Source organism: Mustela lutreola, chromosome 3 (genome assembly GCF_030435805.1).
Source record: "Mustela lutreola isolate mMusLut2 chromosome 3, mMusLut2.pri, whole genome shotgun sequence".
NCBI lineage: Eukaryota > Metazoa > Chordata > Mammalia > Carnivora > Mustelidae > Mustela > Mustela lutreola.
In genome coordinates this window covers 68,620,413-68,639,751 of record NC_081292.1, presented here as the reverse complement: position 1 = coordinate 68,639,751, position 19,339 = coordinate 68,620,413, and the positions used below count along the sequence as shown (strand labels likewise).

At 41.1% G+C, this 19,339-nt stretch overlaps 1 long non-coding RNA gene across 4 annotated transcripts in view; it reads right to left on the bottom strand.

Annotated features, from left to right (window-relative positions):
- Nucleotides 1-18,902, bottom strand: part of LOC131826775 (uncharacterized) — a 165,185-nt gene extending 146,283 nt beyond the window's left edge. For all 4 annotated transcript variants that reach the window (XR_009351739.1, XR_009351737.1, XR_009351736.1 and 1 more), the window contains exon 1: nt 18,698-18,902. This is a non-coding gene — a long non-coding RNA (uncharacterized LOC131826775). The remainder of the gene's footprint in view (nt 1-18,697) is intronic.
- Nucleotides 18,903-19,339: the final 437 nt, after the last annotated feature.

Sequence of the window (19,339 nt, the reverse complement as noted above, 5' to 3'; positions counted from 1 at the left end):
AATAGACTCAAAATGGATGAAGGACCTCAATGTACGAAAGGAATCCATCAAAATCCTTGAGGAGAACACGGGCAGCAACCTCTTCGACCTCTGCCGCAGCAACATCTTCCTAGGAACAACGCAAAAGGCAAGGGAAGCAAGGGAAAAAATGAACTACTGGGATTTCATCAAGATCAAAAGCTTTTGCACAGCAAAGGAAACAGTTAACAAAATCAAAAGACAACTGACAGAATGGGAGAAGATATTTGCAAACGACATATCAGATAAAGGACTAGTGTCCAGAATCTATAAAGAACTTAGCAAACTCAACACCCAAAGAACAAATAATCCAATCAAGAAATGGGCAGAGGACATGAACAGACATTTCTGCAAAGAAGACATCCAGATGGCGAACAGACACATGAAAAAGTGCTCCATATCACTCGGCATCAGGGAAATACAAATCAAAACCACAATGCGATATCACCTCACACCAGTCAGAATGGCTAAAATCAACAAGTCAGGAAATGACAGATGCTGGCGAGGATGCGGAGAAAGGGGAACCCTCCTACACTGTTGGTGGGAATGCAAGCTGGTGCAGCCACTCTGGAAAACAGCATGGAGGTTCCTCAAAATGTTGAAAATAGAACTGCCCTATGACCCAGCAATTGCACTATTGGGTATTTACCCTAAAGATACAAATGTAGTGATCCAAAGGGGCACATGCACCCGAATGTTTATAGCAGCAATGTCCACAATAGCCAAACTATGGAAAGAACCTAGATGTCCATCAACAGATGAATGGATCAAGAAGATGTGGTATATATACACAATGGAATACTATGCAGCCATCAAAAGAAATGAAATCTTGCCATTTGCAACAACATGGATGGAACTAGAGCGTATCATGCTTAGCGAAATAAGTCAAGCAGAGAAAGACAACTATCATATGATCTCCCTGATATGAGGAAGTGGTGATGCAACATGGAGGCTTAAGTGGGTAGAAGAAGAATAAATGAAACAAGATGGGATTGGGAGGGAGACAAACCATAAGTGACTCTTAATCTCACAAAACAAACTGAGGGTTGCCGGGGGGAGGGGGTTTGGGAGAAGGGGTTGGGATTATGGACATTGGGGAGGGCATGTGATTTGGTGAGTGCTGTGAACTGTGTAAACCTGGTGATTCACAGACCTGTACCCCTGGGGATAAAAATATATGTTTATAAAAAATAAAAAAATTAAAAAAAAAAAAAGAAATAGAATACAAATAAGTAAAAAATAATGGAAAAAGATATACCATGCAAAGAGTAACCTAAAGACCTAACTATGTATTTCAGACAAAACAGACATTAAGACAAAAATTGTTACAATAGAGAAAGGACATTTTATAAAGATAAAAAGATCAATCTGTCAGGAAGACAAAATAGTTGTAAACATATATACCTAACAACAAAGCCCCAAAATCCACAAAGCAATAAGGGAAGAACTAAAAAAAGAAATATAAAATTAAACAATAGTAGCTGGAAAATATAATATTCTACTTTCAATAATGAATAGAAGAACCAATAGAATATCAGCAAGGAAACTGAAGATTTGAACAATACTATAAACAATACTATCACAAAATTATAAACTAGAATATACATCTATAGAAAACACCACCCAGTAACAACAGAATACACATTCTTCTCAAGTGTACACAAAACCTCAAGAATAGTCCATGTTTTAGGTCATTAACACAAGTCTGAAAAATGGAAATAGACTGAAATCATACAAAGTATATTCTCTGATAACAATGGAATAAAATTCAAAATCAATAATAGAAAGAAACGGGAAATTTACAAATATGTAGAAATTAAACAACATACTCCTAAATAACCAATGGGTCAAAGAAGAAGTTACAAAAGAAATTTGAAAATATTTTTTGGGACACCTGGGTGGCTCAGTTCGTTAAGCAGCGGCCTTCGGCTCAGGTCATGATCCCAGCATCCTGGGATGGAGTCCCACATCGGGCTCCTTGCTCGGCAGGGAGCCTGCTTCTCCCTCTGCCTGCCATTCTGTCTGCCTGTGCTCACTCTCTCTCCCTCTCATTCTCTGATAAATAAATAAATAAAATCTTAAAAAAAAAAAGAGAGAAAAATTTTTTTTTTTTTTTTTAAGAAAAATGATCTCAAATTAGTAATCTAATCTTTCACTTTAAGAAACTATTTTGTTTGGGGGCACCTGGGTAACTCAGATGGTTAAGCACCTGCCTTCAGCTCAGGTCTTGATCCTAGTGCCCTGGGATCGAACTCCATATTGGGTGCTCTGCTCAGGCGGGAGTTTGCTTCTCCCTCTCCATCTGTCCACTCCCCCCACACACACCAGTTCGTGCTCTCTCTTGTGTGCTCTCTATCTCTCTCAAATAAATAAAATCTCTTTAAAAAGTCCTTTTTTTTCTCTAGTTTTAGGAAAAGAAAAGAAAATTAAATTTTAAGTAAACAAGAGATAGGAAATAATAAAGACTGGAGTGGAAATTGATGGAATAAAGAATGGAAAAACAACAGAGTAAAGCAACAAAATCAAAAGTTGTTTCTTTGAAAAGATTTTTTAAATTAACATATAATGTATTATTTGCTTCAGGGGTACAGGTCTGTGAACCATCAGTCTTACACAATTCACAGCACTCACCATAGCACATACCCTCCCCAATGTCCATAACCCAGCCATCCTATCTCCCCATCCCACCCCCCAGCAACCCTCACATTTTTTCCTGAGATTAAGAGTCTCTTATGGCTTGTCTCCCTCCTCAGTCCCATCTTGTTTCATTTTTTTCTCCCTGCCCCCCACGACCCCCCACCCTATCTCTCAAATTCCTCCTATCAGAGAGATCATATAATTGTCATTCTCTGATTGACTTATTTCGCTCGGCATAATACCCTCTAGTTCCATCCACTTAATTGCAATGGCAAGATTTCAGTATTTTTGATGGCTGCATAGTATTTAGATAGATAGATAGATAGATAGATAGATAGATGATAGATAGATAGATAGATAGATCTCTCACATCTTCTTTATCCATTCATTTGCTGATGGACATCTAGGTTCTTTCTATCATTTGGCTATTGTGAACATTGCTGCTATAAACATCCGGGTGCACATGCCCCTTCAGACAACTACATTTGTATATTTAGGGTAAATATCCGCTGGGTCAAAGGGTAGCTCTATTTTCAACATTCTGAGGAAGCTCCACACTCTTTCCCAGAGCAGCTGCACCAGCTTGCATTCCCACCAACAGTGTAGTAGGAGGGTTCCCCTTTCTCCACAACCTCGCCAACATCTGTCATTTCCTGACCTGTTAATTTTAGCCATTCTGACTCTGTATCTCACTGTAGTTTTGATTTTTATTTCCCTATGCCGAGTGATGTTGAGAACTTTTTCATTTGTCTGTTAGCCATTTGGATGTCTTCTTTGCAGACATGTCTGTTCATGTCTTCTGCCCATTTCTTGATTGGATTATTTGTTCTTTGGGTGTTGAGTTTGACTAAGTTCTTTATAGATTTTGGATACTAGCCCTTTAGATGATATGTCATTTGCAAATATTTTCTCCCATTCTGCTGGCTATCTTTTGTTTTGTTGACTGTTTCCTTTGCTGTGCAAAATCTTTTGATCTTGATGAAGTCCCAATAGTTCATTTTTGCCCTTGCTTCCCTTGCCTTTGCTGATATTTTTAAGAAGAGGTTGCTGCAGCTGAGGTTGAAGAGGTTGCTGCCTGTTCTCCTCAAGGATTTTGATGGATTCCTGTCTCACATTTAGGTCTTTCATCCATTTTGAGTCTGTTTTTGTGTGTGGTGTAAGGAAATGGTCCAGTTTTGTTCTTCTGCAAGTGACTGTCCAATTTTCCCAACACCATTTGTTGAAGAGACAACAAATCGGACATTCTTTCCTGCTTTGTCAAACATTAGTTGACATTCCATCGGACATTCTTTCCTGCTTTGTCAAACATTAGTTGACCACAGAGATGAGGGACCATTTCTGGACTCTCTATTCTGTTCCATTGATCTATGTGTCTGTTTTTGTGCCAGTACCACACTGTCTTGATGAATACAGCTTTGTAATAGAGCTTGAAGTCTGGAATTGTGATGCCACCAACTTTGGCTTTCTTTTTGAACATTCCTCTAGTTATTAAGGTTCTTTTCTGGTTCCATATAAATTTTAGGATTATTTGTTCCATTTTTTTTAAAGATTTTATTTATTTGTCAGAGAGTGAGAGAGACACAAATAGGCAGAGAGGCATGCAGAGAGAGAGAGGGAAGCAGGCTCCCCGCTGAGCAGAGAGCCCAATGAGGAGCTTGATTCTAGGACCCTGAGATCACAACCTGAGCTGAAGGCAGAGGCTTAACCCACTGAGCTACCCAGGCACCCCATTTGTTCCATTTTAAAAGATTTTTTTTTTAATTGGAAAAACTTTAGATACACTGACAAAGCCAAAAAAATAATAATAATAATTCAAATTGCTAAAGCCAGGAATAAAAGTAAATTACATCACTGTCAACTTCACAGAAATAAAAATGAATATAAGGGAATGGTATGAACAAATGTATGCCAAGAAATTAGACAACCTAGATGCAATGGACAAATTCCTAGCAAGACACAAACTACCAAAATTGATTTAAAAAAAATAAAAGGAAGAAAGAGAAAAGAAAAGAAAAATCTTAATAGACCTACAACAAATAAAGAGATTTTAAGAGCATGGTAGTCACAATAATGGCACCCCAACAATGTCCATGTCCTAATCCCCTAAACCTGTGAATATGTTAGGTTACATAGCAAAAGAGATTTAAGGTTGCATAGAGAATTAGGGTTTCTAATAAAATAACCTTAAAATAGGGAGATTATCCTGGATTATCTGGGCTGACCCAATTTAATCACGAAGGCTTAAAGTGGAAAACAGAAGTAGAAGGATGTCAGAGAATGCCACCTGAGGAGGATTGAAACCCCTGTTGCCAGCTTCGAAGATAAAGGAGGAGGCCAAACACCAAGGAGTACAGGCAGCCTCTAGAAGCCAGAGAATGCCAGCAGTAGTATTCTCCCATTAACCCAATCAGCCCTGCTGGCACTTTGACTTTAGCCCAGTAAGATCTGTGCCAGACTTCTAACAAATTTGCAAGGTAATAGATTTGTGTTGCTTTATACCACTCAGTGTGTAGTAAGTTTTTACAGCAGTGATGGAAAGCTAACAGAGGTTATAGCGATGAGAGTGGGGTTCTGATGCAACAAATACATAAACATGTGGCAGTAACTTTTGAAATGGACAGTTGGCAGAGGCTGGAAAGTTTCTGAGATGCAGGATAGGAAAAGCAGAAATATGGGTACTAACAACTCTGCTGGTGAAGCCTTGGAAGAAGTGAGGAAGTGTGGTAAGGAAAACATGTATCACCTCACACAGTACCTAAATCGTGTCGACAGACTGTTGGAAGAATGACGGGAAAAAGAGTTAAGCAAAAAAGGAACCAGGACTTGATGGTTTGGGGGAATTTTCAGCTTTATCAGATTGCCAAAGATGCTAAAATTTAAGGGATGTACCTTCAGGAAAGAAAAAGCTGAGTCTGTGGCTGCATAAACTTTTGCTAATACCTCAGATCAATCAAAAGGTCAGAATATTCAGTCACATATCACACAAAAGGCCCTTTAAAAAGATTAAGTTTGTGCCGCATAAATCCCTTCAGCTGTCTCAGTAGAGGCCAAAACTAAAGATGGGATTATCTAAGAAATATCTTGGAGGTTCCTCACCAATATGGAGCGAATCCCATAACATAACAGGAGACCTACAAGGTTCTTGAGAATTTTAAATACTAGCAGAAGCAAGACTAGCTTGGACCCAAAGGACAGAGAGACTACAAAATGAAAGAAGGCTGTTAAGACACCCAAAATTTTACAAGCAGGAGTCAACCCAGCTGCAAGACATGTTACCTTTGACAAAAAAGAAAGGATAATTCTGAGGGCAGAATTGAGTGCCCAGAGGGTAGAGTCAAGATTTACAGAGAATTATTCCCACAACTTGAAACCTAATAGAGTTTTCCAGCCAGAAAAATTGCTTGGGACCAGTGCCTCCTTTTTTTGTTCCATTTTTATACAGGAATGTCTGTAACTGTTAGGCTATGTTTGTCCCACCACTATATTTATGTGCAGATAATCTGCTTTTAATTTCATAGATCCACAGATGAAGACAAAATTTGCCCTGAAATGGATTATTACAAGAATCTCACCATACCTAATTTGTATGATTTAAACTGATATTTGAACCTTTGAGCTAAAAATATTTAGAATAGGGACGCCTGGGTGGCTCAGTTGGTTAAGCGGCTGCCTTCGGCTCAGGTCATGATCCCAGCGTCCTGGGATGGAGTCCCACATCGGGCTCCTTGCTCGGCAGGGAGCCTGCTTCTCCCTCTGCCTCTGCCTGCCATTCTGTCTGCCTATGCTCGCTCACTCTCCCTCTCTCTGACAAATAAATAAATAAAATATTTTTTAAAAATAAATAAATAAATAAAAATATTTAGAATAGATTGTGAAGTTTGAGTTGATGCTATAATAGGTTGAGACTTTAAGATGTATGTCCCCACAGAAACTTGTACATAAATGTTCATAACAACATTATTGATGACAACCAAAAAGTAGAAACAATCCAAATGTCTACCAGCTGATGAATGGACAAATAAAACATGGTATATTCACATGATGGAATATTATTTGATCATAAAAAGAAATGAAGTTTTGATACATGCTACAACACAAAAGAACTTTGAAAATGTGCTAGGTCAAAGAAGTCAGACACAAAGGCCACATGTTGTATGATTCCATTTTTTAAATATATTTTTTAATTTATTTATTTGTCAGAGAGCACAAGCAGGGGGAGCAGCAGGCAGAGGGAGAAACAAGCTCCCTGCTGAGCAAGGAGCCCAATGTGGGACTCAATCCCAGGACTTTGAAATCATGACCTGAGCTGAAGGCAGACACTGAAACAACTGGGTGGACCAGGCATCCCTTTATGATTCCATTTTTAATGAAATGTCCAGAATATGCAAATCCATAGAAACAGAAAATAGATTAGAGATTGCCATTGATTTGGAGACAGAAATGACTATTATGGCTATGCAGTTTCTTTTCTGCGGTTCCTTCCTGGAATTAGTGGTAATAGATGTATAATTCTGTGAATATTCTAAAAAACACTGAATTGTACACTTAAAAAAGAGTGAACTTAACGGTATATGAATTATATCTCAATAAAGCAGTTAATTGGGCGCCTGGGTGGCTCAGTGGGTTAAGCCGCTGCCTTCGGCTCAGGTCATGATCCCAGGGTCCTGGGATCGAGTCCCGCATCGGGCTCTCTGCTCAGCAGGGAGCCTGCTTCTCTCTCTCTCTCTCTCTGCCTACCTCTCAGTCTACTTGTGATCTCTCTCTGTAAAATGAATAAATAAAATCTTTAAAAAATAGGGGCGCCTGGGTGGCTCAGTGGGTTAAGCCGCTGCCTTCGGCTCAGGTCATGATCCCGGAGTCCTGGGATCGAGTCCCGCATCGGGCTCTCTGCTCAGCAGGGAGCCTGCTTCCCTCTCTCTCTCTCTCTCTCTCTGCCTGCCTCTCTGTCTACTTGTAATCTCTGTCTGTCAAATAAACAAATAAAAAAAAAATAAAAATAAAAATCTTTAAAAAATAATAAAAAATAAAATTTAAAAAAAAAATAAAGCAGTTAATTTTTAAAAGTCATTTCTTAGTAATATCTACTTAGATGATAATCATGAAAATTTTTCTTTTGAGAATAAAAATTTCATTATATCTTCCCAACTCTAACATCCTAGCCTTCATGGAGGAAGGCTAAAAATATTAGGTTCCACTTTGTTTCTTTTAATGCTTAAAACCCAGCTTTTCATTTATCTGTATTTAAAGCCAGAAATGTTGAATTTATCATTTTCACTCATTCAAGAAACATTTGTTGAGCGATGGGGCCACATCTAAAGATGAAGTAGTAGTCTTTGTCTTCAAGGAGGTTCATAAAGGACTCAAAGAAATAAACATAAAATGTGTTGAAGTAAATGTGCCACTTTCTCATCCTCCCACTTACCTTCAAGTATGTGTATATACTCTACCTTCTCTCAGGTTACTTCAAATTCTTATAACCATTCCTTATATCCAATGCCGTGCTTGACAAGGGAATTTCCCCCACAATGATATTCTCTCCTGCATTTTCAATTTTTCCTTCTCTACTAGATTATTCCCATTCGCATACAAACATGCACACATTACTCTGAGATCATTTTTTTAAGTTTCTTTCAACCTGACTTCTCTCCTTCTGATACTTCTGTTTTTCTTTCCTTCTTCTTACAGCAAAACTCCTTGAAATGATACTCAGTTACTACCAGTTCCTCCTCTCCCATTTTCTCTTGAATTTGTCACTTGGGTTTTTCATCCCAACTATGGCACTGACACTCCTTTTTTCAAAGTCACCAGTGACCCAAACACCAGCCACTCCATGTCTGAACCTTACTTTCTATATCCTCCAAATTTCTTTTGCTCAGATCTTTTCTCCACACTATATCCTTATGGTCACTCAAGGCAAGAGGTCTTTAACTCCTCTTTTCCTTCACCTCCTACATCTGGTCTCTCAACAAACTCTATCAGCATTACTTTCAAAATACATCAAGAATTTGAACACTGCTCACCATCTTAACCAATCTTCACCAAAGAGCACCTCTCTTCTAGTTTACTTCAATGACCTCCTAACCAGTGTCTCTCCTTCAGTCCTTTTCAGAAGAATCTACTCTAAACCCAGTCAGATCATATTATTTCTGTACTCAAATCCTGCAAAGATGACCTAACTCACTCAAAGTTGTTACTATGACATGAAAGACCCTACGTGATTGGGCTCAACATTGCCTCACTTATCTCATCTTCTGACACTCTCACCTGCTCCTTACTCCAGCCACACTGGCCTTCCTGCAGTTCCTCAAACACATCAGGAACACGTCTACAGCATGACCTCTGTGTGTGCTGGACCCTTGGTCCAGGATGCTCTTCCCCTAAGTAACTTCCTTACTGTGTTCAGATCTTCATTCAAAATTCAGATATTCAGCGAGGCTTTCCTTGGCCACCCCATTATACTCCAATATCCCCTAACAATTTATATCTTTTCCTCTAATATACTTTTTTCCTACAGCTATCACTATATTTCATTCACAAAACTTTTTTATCATCTGTCTCCCTCACTTGAATGTAAGTTCCATGAAAGCAGAGATTCTACTTTGTTTATAGTGTACCCCAATACATGGATAAGAATCAGGCTATATATGCAAGACACATGGCGCTAAGAAATGAATTCTTAAATGCATAATAAATTAAGGTATCCAGATGATGTTATTAAAACAAAGAAGAGGGGTGCCTGGGTGACTCAGTTAAACGTCTGCCTTCCCAGGGTCCTGGGATTAAGCTCCATGGCCTTTCTGCTCAGCAAGGAGCTTGCTTCTCTTTCTCCCTCTGCTGTTCCCCCTGATTGTTTTTTTCTCTCTCTCTCTCTCTCTCTCTCTCTCTGTGTCAAATAAATAAATAAAATATTTTTTAAAAATAAAAAACAAAGGAGAGAATGGAGTTCACATAAAGAAGAAAATGAGCACTTGTTCTTAGATAAAATTACAATTTGTCTCTCATTGTGATGAATTCTGCACCAATCTAATTCTTCATCTTTTTTCTTTTAAGATTTTATTTATTTATTTGACAGAGAGAGATCACAAGTAGTCAGAGAGGCAGGCGGGGGGGGGGGGGGGGGGGGGGAGCAGGCTCCCCGCTGAGCAGACAGCCTGATGTGGGGCTCGACCCCAGGACCCTGGGATCATGACCTGAGCCAAAGGCAGAGGCTTAACCCACTGAGCCACCCAGGCGCCCCTAATTCTTCATCTTTTAAGCACCAATTCATGTTTCACCTTTTCAATGAATTCTTCTCTGATGGTCCTACTATTCTAGCATTCTCTTCCTTGCCCATCTCCTAAACCCTTACAATCAACATTAATCAGTTACCACTTAAAAGCCTTATATGGAACATTAGCTATACGTGTGTTTTTGTGGCTAAACTTGCAACTATTTTTCCAACCCTTTGTCATCTCTTTGATAACATGACCCTCATCTTATACTTCTCTGTATATCCCAACACCCACCACTAAGAATTAATGTAGTTTTATGTGTGGTTGGTTTGTTTTAACTGGGTATGGGAGAGACCAGAACATTAAGATGTGGGGTTTTTTTTTTTAAGATTTTTATTTATTTATTTGACAGACAGAGATCACAAGTAGGCAGAGAGGCAGGCAGAGAGAGGAGGAAGCAGGCTCCCTGCTGAACAGAGAGCTCAATGCGGGACTCAATTCCAAGACCCTGAGATCATGACCCGAGCCGAAGGCAGAGGCTTTAACCCACTGAGCCACCCAAGCACCCCCATTAAGCTGTTTTAAAATGTCAAGATTCAGCAATGCTCAGAGTCCTGGGCACACCTAGAAGTCTCCCTGAAGAAATATATCTGAATAATAGGGGAAGATGACAATGACGAGATTAGGGATGCACTTCTTCTCTTTCTTCCCCACCCCCACCACTTTTTTTTTAACTGTGGAAGCATATATATAACAAAATTAACCATTTTAACTATTTTTAAGTGTACGGTCAGTGGCATTCAGTGTATCCACATTGTGATGCATAATCACCTTTTTTATATAAGCCTTCGTAAATACCTATCTCAGAGGTAGGTAAAAGATTTTCATATTCTGCCTTATAGAGCAGAATTGCATCAATACCAGCCCCCCAAATTTCTGGGGGACAAAGTTGCCTTTCATCTTTTTTTCAAGTTACCCCATCATTACCAAAAAAATCAGTGTAAATATCATTAGACAGAAGTAAGAAAACACAGATAAACATCAAAAAGTACTCAGAGCAAATTGGGCAAATGACTTTTAAAGCTATTCCAAATAAAATTTTTTTTAAAATGTTCCAAATAACCCTAAAGATAACTTTCAGTAATTGTATATCATTATCGAGAAAGTTTCAGAGCAATGAAGCTTGTTTACCCAAAGTCTTACCCAAAGTCTACTTTGCAACTCTGTATGTTACAGGTACTTCACAACAAATCATTCTGCACAGTAGATGGTCTCCCCCCCACCCATCCTAATCCATTTATCAGCTGTCCTCTACAAGATTCTGTGTTCCTGGAATCTGCATGCCAGATAAATGGAATGAGAATGCTGAGACACTGTAACCAAACTCTGCATCTCTGTTTGTCTTCCAGCAAGGAGTATTTTCCCTTGAATGATATTCCTCTTCTCTTCCTATAACAGTTTTTTTTTTTTAAGATTTTATTTATTTGACAGACAGATCACAAGTAGGCAGAGTGGCAGGCAGAGAGAGAGGAGGAAGCAGGCTCCCCCCTGAGCAGAGAGCCCGATGCGGAGCTCGATCCCAAGACCCTGAGATCATGACCTGAGCTGAAGGCAGAGGCTTTAACCCACTGAGCTACCCAGGCACCCCTTTATAACAGTTTTTTAATTCATAAATCATCTCTTAAATACATACACAGAAGTTCAGGAAAAGATGCTGGGAAGAGTACAGTGTACACGATACAAATGTCTGGTGCAGTGCACCTGTACTCGGCATGTCAGCTAACAGAGTACCTCAGAGCAAGGACTCACAGTCAGGCAGGCCTTAGTTCCCATGCTGCTTTCTGCACACAGCAACTGCACAGCTCAGATAAGACACTGAACCTCTGAGCTTCAGCTCCAGCCACTGTAAGATGCAGAGCGATAGCAGCACTGGCTTCATGTGCCATTCGTGATGATTCAACGCAATAAATGAAAAGAAGGCATTAAGGGCTGTGTCTCCCACAATGTAAAATGAGTAGTGATAAGCAACACGTATTACTATGATTTTCACCTAATAGAAAGAAAAACTATGGCAGCAAAAACAAAGATGAAACATCGCTCCTGAAATGATGAAAATAAATTTTAATCTGAAAATAAATCTTTTCTTCACTAATGACCTTTGGTGGGGGGCAGGGGGAGAGAGGGATACTCTGCCTACCAATTCAAAGCTTTTACCAGTTCTTTGTGTCACATACCCTAGGGCCAGGATTTCTCCCTTTGTACAGAATAACCCAATAAAAGGTGAGGCCGGGAGTTATCCACATGGGGAGACAGAACGGAATCTAAATTATGTAATAAAAGAGTAGAAATTTGGGGCATTGTCCCTGGGTAGCTCCAAGGTTTCAGGGGCTCAAACTTGGAAAAGAGGGGCGACGAGCTATGAAAAGAAGCCGACAATATTTAAACAGTTTAAGACCCACAAGCAGGCTATGGCAGTAAAAGGTGATCCAGGTTGGAAAGTGGTTAGTAAACGATTTGTGGGGCACCCGGATGGCTCAGTAGGTTAAAGCCTCTGCCTTCAGCTAGGGTCATGATCCCAGGGTCCTGGGATCGAGCCCTGCATCGGGCTCTCTGCTCAGCAGGGAGCCTGCTTCCCTTCCTCTCTCTGCCTGCCTCTCCACCTCCTTGTGATCTCTGTCTGTAAAATAAATAAATAAAATCTTTAAAAATGAATAAATAAATAAATAAATAAATAATAAGCAATTTGTGAAAAAATCATCGCTGATATTAAAATTGTTCCTTATTCCTATTTTCCTTAAAACCTTCCTATAAGTCTGTCGTGCCCAGAAACTTGACAGTGGTGATTTGGGCAATGAAGATACATGGGCTGGGTCACAGGTAGAGTGCTATGGAGTGGGAAAGGGCCAGGAACCCAAGGAGAGGAGGCTGGTGAGGAACATGGAAATGAAGAGTTGGTGTGAGGTGACAGGAAAAAAGTCGAAGAGAATGTGAGTTCCACCAGCAATCTTTAGAAGTATTGGTGAGATCACTGGACCTCCAACATCTGATGTGATGAAAGCTTCAATGGCTCTGTTCGAAACAGATGTTAAAGAAAACATGAAAGTTGGAGGATTTGGGATACTCTGATTACAATTACTAACTCGTATACCCATTTTTATCTTAAAATTTTATGTCATTGTACACTTATATATGTAGACCAATCCAAAATTAGAAAGAAATCAAAGTTCAGAAGAGGAAGTTAAGAAGAGGAAGGATTTTACTTAAACTATACAAAAATGGTGATTATCTTATTAAAACTCTTATAGTTAAATAAGGGCAAAAATATAAATCAGGACATAAGAAATATCTTAAATACGTCCTATCACATATTGCAAGTTAACACTGACATGGGAATCAGCCAAAGTAAATGTCAATGCCAGTCTTGCTTCTTCTTTTTTTTTTTTTTTTTTAATTTTGTTTATTTGACAGACAGAGACACAGCAAGCGAGAGAACAGAAGCAGGGGGAGTGGGAGAAAGAGAAACAGACTTCCCGCCGAGCATGGAGCCTGATGTGGGGCTCAATCCCAGGACCCTGGGATCATGACCTGAGCTGAAGGCAGACGCTTAATGACTGAGCCACCCAGGCGCCCCAGACTTGCTTCTTATTGTGTGAATGGAAAATTCACTCAAGTTTTCAGGGTCTCATGAGTCTTGTCTGTCTGTGCAAGGTAAGGGGCCCTGCTGTGTTAGACTCTGTCCTCGTGCTCCTACCTCACCATTCATTCATAGGTGGGCACCCTTCTTTCCTGATGCTATCTGCTGCTCCAGCCTCCTTGGGTTTTGAGGACGCTTCAACACCCCTGTTGAATTTTTGGACGTTAGCCTCCCTCAAGCTTGGCTTGGCTCATTCATTCCGTTTCATTCCATTTCCTTCACCCTTGTCTTTAATGTGGACTTTCTGCTCCAGCCACCAACCCTGTCACTGCTCCTTATGCCCACAGCCATGAAGACCACACCCCAACCTCCAGGAAATAGTGGGGATTTGGGCAATAATAATACCAACTGCTAGGTTCCCATAATAATCAGTGGAGATCATCTCTATAAAAGTTCTATATAAAAATAAGGTAACAGGAGTGCCTGGGTGGCTCAGTGGGTTAAGCCTTTGCCTTCGACTCAGGTCATGATCTCAGGGTCCTGGGATGGAGCCCCACGTTGGTTCTCTCTGCTCAGCAGGGACCCTCCCCCCCCCCCGCCGCCACCTGCTTGTGATCTCTGTCAAATAAATAAATAAAATATTTTTTTTAAAAATAAAGTAACAGAACATGATTTTGGAGGCACCAGGGTGGCTCAGTCAGTTAAGCGGCTGCCTTCAGCTAAAGTCATGACCCCGGTGCCTTCTTAGCGCAGTAGGCAGTGCGTCAGTCTCATAAAGTCATGACCCCAGGGTCCTAGGATTGAGCCTCATCCACCCATCCTGCTAAGCAGGGAGTCTGCTTCTCTCTCTACCCCTCCCCACCTTCAGGTATGCACTCACTCATTCGCGCTCTCTCTCAAATAAATAAAGTCTTTTACAAAAAAACAATTTAAAAAATAACATGATTTTGTATTAGTAGTCATGGTATTAAATTCTCTCCAGCTTGAATTTTTTTTATAAATGTGAAGCCTATCTATATATTGTGATTTCAATGGCTATTGCTCTTGTGATGACTTTGGGATCAGCCCCAAACATGCAAGCAAAAACCTTGTCTTATTTACAAATCTATCCACCTGTAGAAGCAAATAGACGCAACCATAAGAACAGCACACTTTAAAATGTTATCACTGCAGTGGAGTACTGCAGATGTTTAAAATATGAAAAATCGGTGGTAAACTTCATTTAAATTACTCCCATAGTTAAGGATAACTCCCAAAGTACATTCCCGAGTTACTTTCAAATTCCCTGCATATTTACAACAATGAGCAGACCTGGCTCTACCTAGCTCCTGAGAGGTCTCAAACTCTCTCCCTGGAGTCCCATTGGCCCTCCTCACAGAGGCTGACATCTCCTCCCAAGGGGGAGGCAAGACAACTCAAACTCCTGAATGCACGTACTTTGCCTCAGCGACCTTTCTCTTCCCAAGGTTGCAATAACCTATGCAACACTCTTTTTCCTCCCCTTTCTTTTCCTAGCCTCTACCTCGCCTCTTTTGTAATTATTTTCCCCAGAAACCTCTTTAAGCTCTTAGCAGCTTAGCTGAGACCTAAGTTCTGCTAGGTTGTTCCAGGTGCCAATTAATTTCGCAGCTGGAAGTGCGCAACTGAGGTTTGTGTAAAGTTGATGTGCTGAGGTATTGTAAATAAAGAAGAAACAGAACTCTACCAACCATCAGAAGTTAAATCTTTATTTTAAAACCCACAAGGAATTTAGTATTAAATTCATTACTGGAATAAGAAATAGTCAACATGGCAATTGCAGACAGAAACTGCAAGCACTTTATGTGAGGTATACTCTTCTGGACTCTAGTTAGCCAGCTTCTTTAAAGCTGTCTTTCATACCCAAACACTGTCCTATCCGTCAGTTACAGTCACTTGCTGGCTCGGTCACAAAAGCTCCCTGTCAACTCTGGACAGGATTTTGACAGCTTCCAGAGCATCAGTTCTGTCACTAACACTTATTTCTCTTCAACCTACATAAGATTATATTAATTTAACCAGGCTAGAGACATTCTCTTTCTGTTAAGATCAACCTTGAGGCCAGACCTGTCCTCACTCTGAGTTTTCCTGCAGGGGCCTTTTCAAGGCTCTCCCTCTCGCTCCCTCTCAGTTGCCTCAGTCAGTAACTCAGTTTGTGGGAGTCAGGCTCAAGAACACAAAAATGTTTTCGTCAGTTGACACTCCATTGACTTTGGAGGTGAATTCCTTTAGAGGTGTGCTTCTGCTAAAAATTATAACTGGCACATTCAGGTCAATTATCCCTCCCCCCAATCTATCCTGACATATCTCCCTCTCAGGCAGTAAGAACTGCCACCTCTCTCAGAATACCCACTTCTCAGAAAGTATCTCAGCCAGGGGACTGTCTGGGCTGTTCAAGTGAGGGAGCATTCCAAGCTATCTCCTCAAGGAAGCTGCCACATACTTTGCTTTTCTTTCACACATTTCTCACATAGGTCATAAAAACTCATACAACACACAAGGTATATGGTTCTTTTCCTGTGGTATTCCACAGGATACCACATGACTTCTCATTGATTTATGCAGAAATGACATGAATGTGTTAGTATATGCTGTCTACTTTCACTAACATGACTACAAGAGGAAAAAAGAGAATAAAACACAGGTGCTCAGTATATTAATTGCTTTCCTATGTTCTCTCCCACTACTTCCTCTTCTTTCTTCTGGAGTCCAACCAAATCACATTCTCACCAGGCTGGTGTATTAGTCATATTGTAGCAAGCTGTTTACCATAGAGACTCCCAAATACAACAATACTGAAGACACTTCTCTCTCTCCCATAACAACCTAATTAGGAGATAGACAATTCTGGGGGTTGACAGCTCTGCTCCATGAAATCATTCAGGTACACACAACCCTTCTCTATTTTTGTTCCTCTATATCCAAGAGTGTTGCCCTCATCTGCATTTTTAGAGATGACTAACCACACCACAGTCTGCAAGAAGGAGAAAGTAGACTAGTACATGTGACTTCTGCTTCTATTGCTTCTATCCCATTGGCCAGAGGTTGGGGAATGTAGTCACTAGTTGGACAGCCATGCACCCATTGAAATTTGGGAATTCTTTAACTGAAGGAAGAACTGAAGGAGAGAATGGATATGGGGTGTGAGTCGATTAGCAGTATAGTCTGTGCCACATCCAGTTCAGATTTAGGCTTAGAGAATGCCAGGTTTGCCCAGTCTGGGCACAAGGACTTTAACATTTCTCATACCAGATCCTTGAGAAGCCTCTGCTACCGGTACAGTGCTAACACTGTCAGCTGGTATCTTTATTTATTTATGTATTTATTTGAGAGAAAGCAAGAGAGAGCAAGCACTAATCAGGTGGGGGAATGGCAGGGAAGAGGGAGAGGGAGTTGCAGACTCCCTGCTGAGCAGGAACTCGATGTGGGCTCCATGCCAGGACCCTGGAATCATTTTCTGAGGGAAAGGCAAACACTTAACTGACTGAGCCACCCAGGCACCCCTGGAATCTTTTTACGTCTCAAGCCTTGTGCTAAATAATTTACATACACTAACTCATTTAACCCTCACACAAAACATATGAAGTGGATATTATGGTTCCCATTTTAGAGATAAGAACTTAATTTAGAGGAGTAAAGCAACTTTCCCAAGCTCAGACAGCTAAGTGCCAAAGTCAGGAGGACAGGGTAGAGTGAGGTGGTCACATGAGTTAAAGGTAAATTTGAGGTAAACTAGACCATTATGCAAAGCTCTGAGCTAACAGAGACTGAAAGCTAGTTTTCCAGGAGGAACTCCAGTGGAGACAGGGAACCAGACGGAGGGCAGAAGGCTGATCAGACTAGCTGATGCACGTTGCCAGAGTTAAGGAGATGAGCCATGACCTGTTCTCACCAAGGGACTAAGCCAAAGAGTTGGAACCTACCAAATGCTGAGTGTAGAAGTAATTCGCCATTTTCTGTCCACCCCTCCTCACCAGAAGAGGGTCTCTCTGCATAGTGCCATAATCAGTGACCACATTTTAGGGCTTGGAAGGGACTCTGTCCATATTCAGTCATTGGCCACATAGGTTGGATATCACCCTTTATTCAGAATCTGTCTAGGCTTTAGGAATATAGAGATATTCAGGCACAAAATCATCCCTTCTCTGCAAGGTCTAGCAGGGAAAACAGACATTCCATACTGTGCTCCTAATAATGTATAACAATTGTAGTAGGGAAAGTAGTGGCTGGTGAGAGGCACCGCCTGCCTTATGTAAAGAGGGAGGGACCAGGGGCACCTGGGTGGCTCAGTGGGTTAAAGCCTCTGCCTTCAACTCAGGTCATGGTTCCAGGTCCTGGGATCCAGCCCCACACCCGGCTCTCTGCTGTGCAGGGAGACTGTTTTCTCCTCTCTCTCTCTCTTTCTCTCTCTCTCTTTCTGCCTGCCGCTCTGCCTACTTGTGATCTCCTCTGTCAAATAAATAAATAAAATCTTAAAAAAAAAAAAAAATCCTTCCTATTAAAAAAAAAAAAAAAAAAAAAAGGAGGGAGGGACCTTTTGCATCCAAGAGGCAGGAGCCCAATCCTAACCCAGAGGGAGGGGCCCATTCTCCCTCCAGAAGGACTCGTACTTGTGACCATAGTACACAACGAGTCTTGCTGCTATGAGCCGCTCTCACATGTTAAAGAATCAGCTTCTTGTGGGGCACCTAGGTAGTGCAGTTGGTTGGGTGGCTGACTCTTGGTTTCAGCTCTGGTGGTGATCTCAGGGTCGTGAGATGGAGTCCCCGGCTCCACAGCGCAGAGTCTGCTTGAGCTCCTCTCTTCCTCTCCACTGCACCTTTCACGCCCCTCCCCTGCCCTGGCGCTCAAGTGCTCCCGCTCTCTCGCTCAAATAAATAAATCCTTAAAAATAACAAGAATTGGCTTATCGTACCACTGACTTCTCTCAGATTCTCATTTCCAAATCCTGACTCTTTCATTTTAATTTGATCTTTATCAAGGACTATCTCCCCCCCCCCCCCACGATTGTTCCTAGTACAGTGGTCCCCTCTTATCTGTAGGGGATACATTCCAAGACCCCACAATGGGTGTCTGAAACAGGAACTCTTACCAAACCCTACATATACCGTCTTTTTCCCATACAGACATACCTATGATAAAGTTCCCTCTTCACAATTTCACGAAGATTTGTTCTTACCGTAAATCTTGGCAGCCGCGGCATAGGGTTCTTTTTCTTTCCTTATCAAGTTGAAAACTTTCACCTTTTCACTTAAAGGAAGCACTTTGAGGCTTCTCTCTGCCATATGCTAATTGCCACCATCACTGACTTGTGCTTTGGGACCATTATTAAGTAAAATAAAGGTTACCTAAACACAGGCCCTGCAGTCCCCGAGGCAGGAGATCTGAAAACCCAAGCGGGCCGCAGCCCACATAGTGCGCATGCGCCGGGAAAGGGCGGCTGCAGGTCCCGGGCGGGACCGGAGCACACCCCGCAGATTCATAACGCTGCTCCCAGGGGCTCGAGAAGCTTAGAATTTATGAATTGTTTAATTCTGGAATTTTCCAGGTAATATTTTCAGACCATGGGTAACTGAAACCACGGGCAGCAACACCACGGATAAGAGGGTATTACTCTACTGATGCTTTCTTTAATCCTTTCAACTCCACGCATCAGACTCCCTGCCCCAAACTTTTTCCCTGAGCCAACTAGTGTACGACAGACTGAATCCTGTAAATGATCCGTTGCTACCAAATGTTAGTTACAATCACTACTGTTAATGAAAATAAAATGCCAGAATACTCGTATCATCAGCCCAACCAGCACACCCCTCGAAACTTT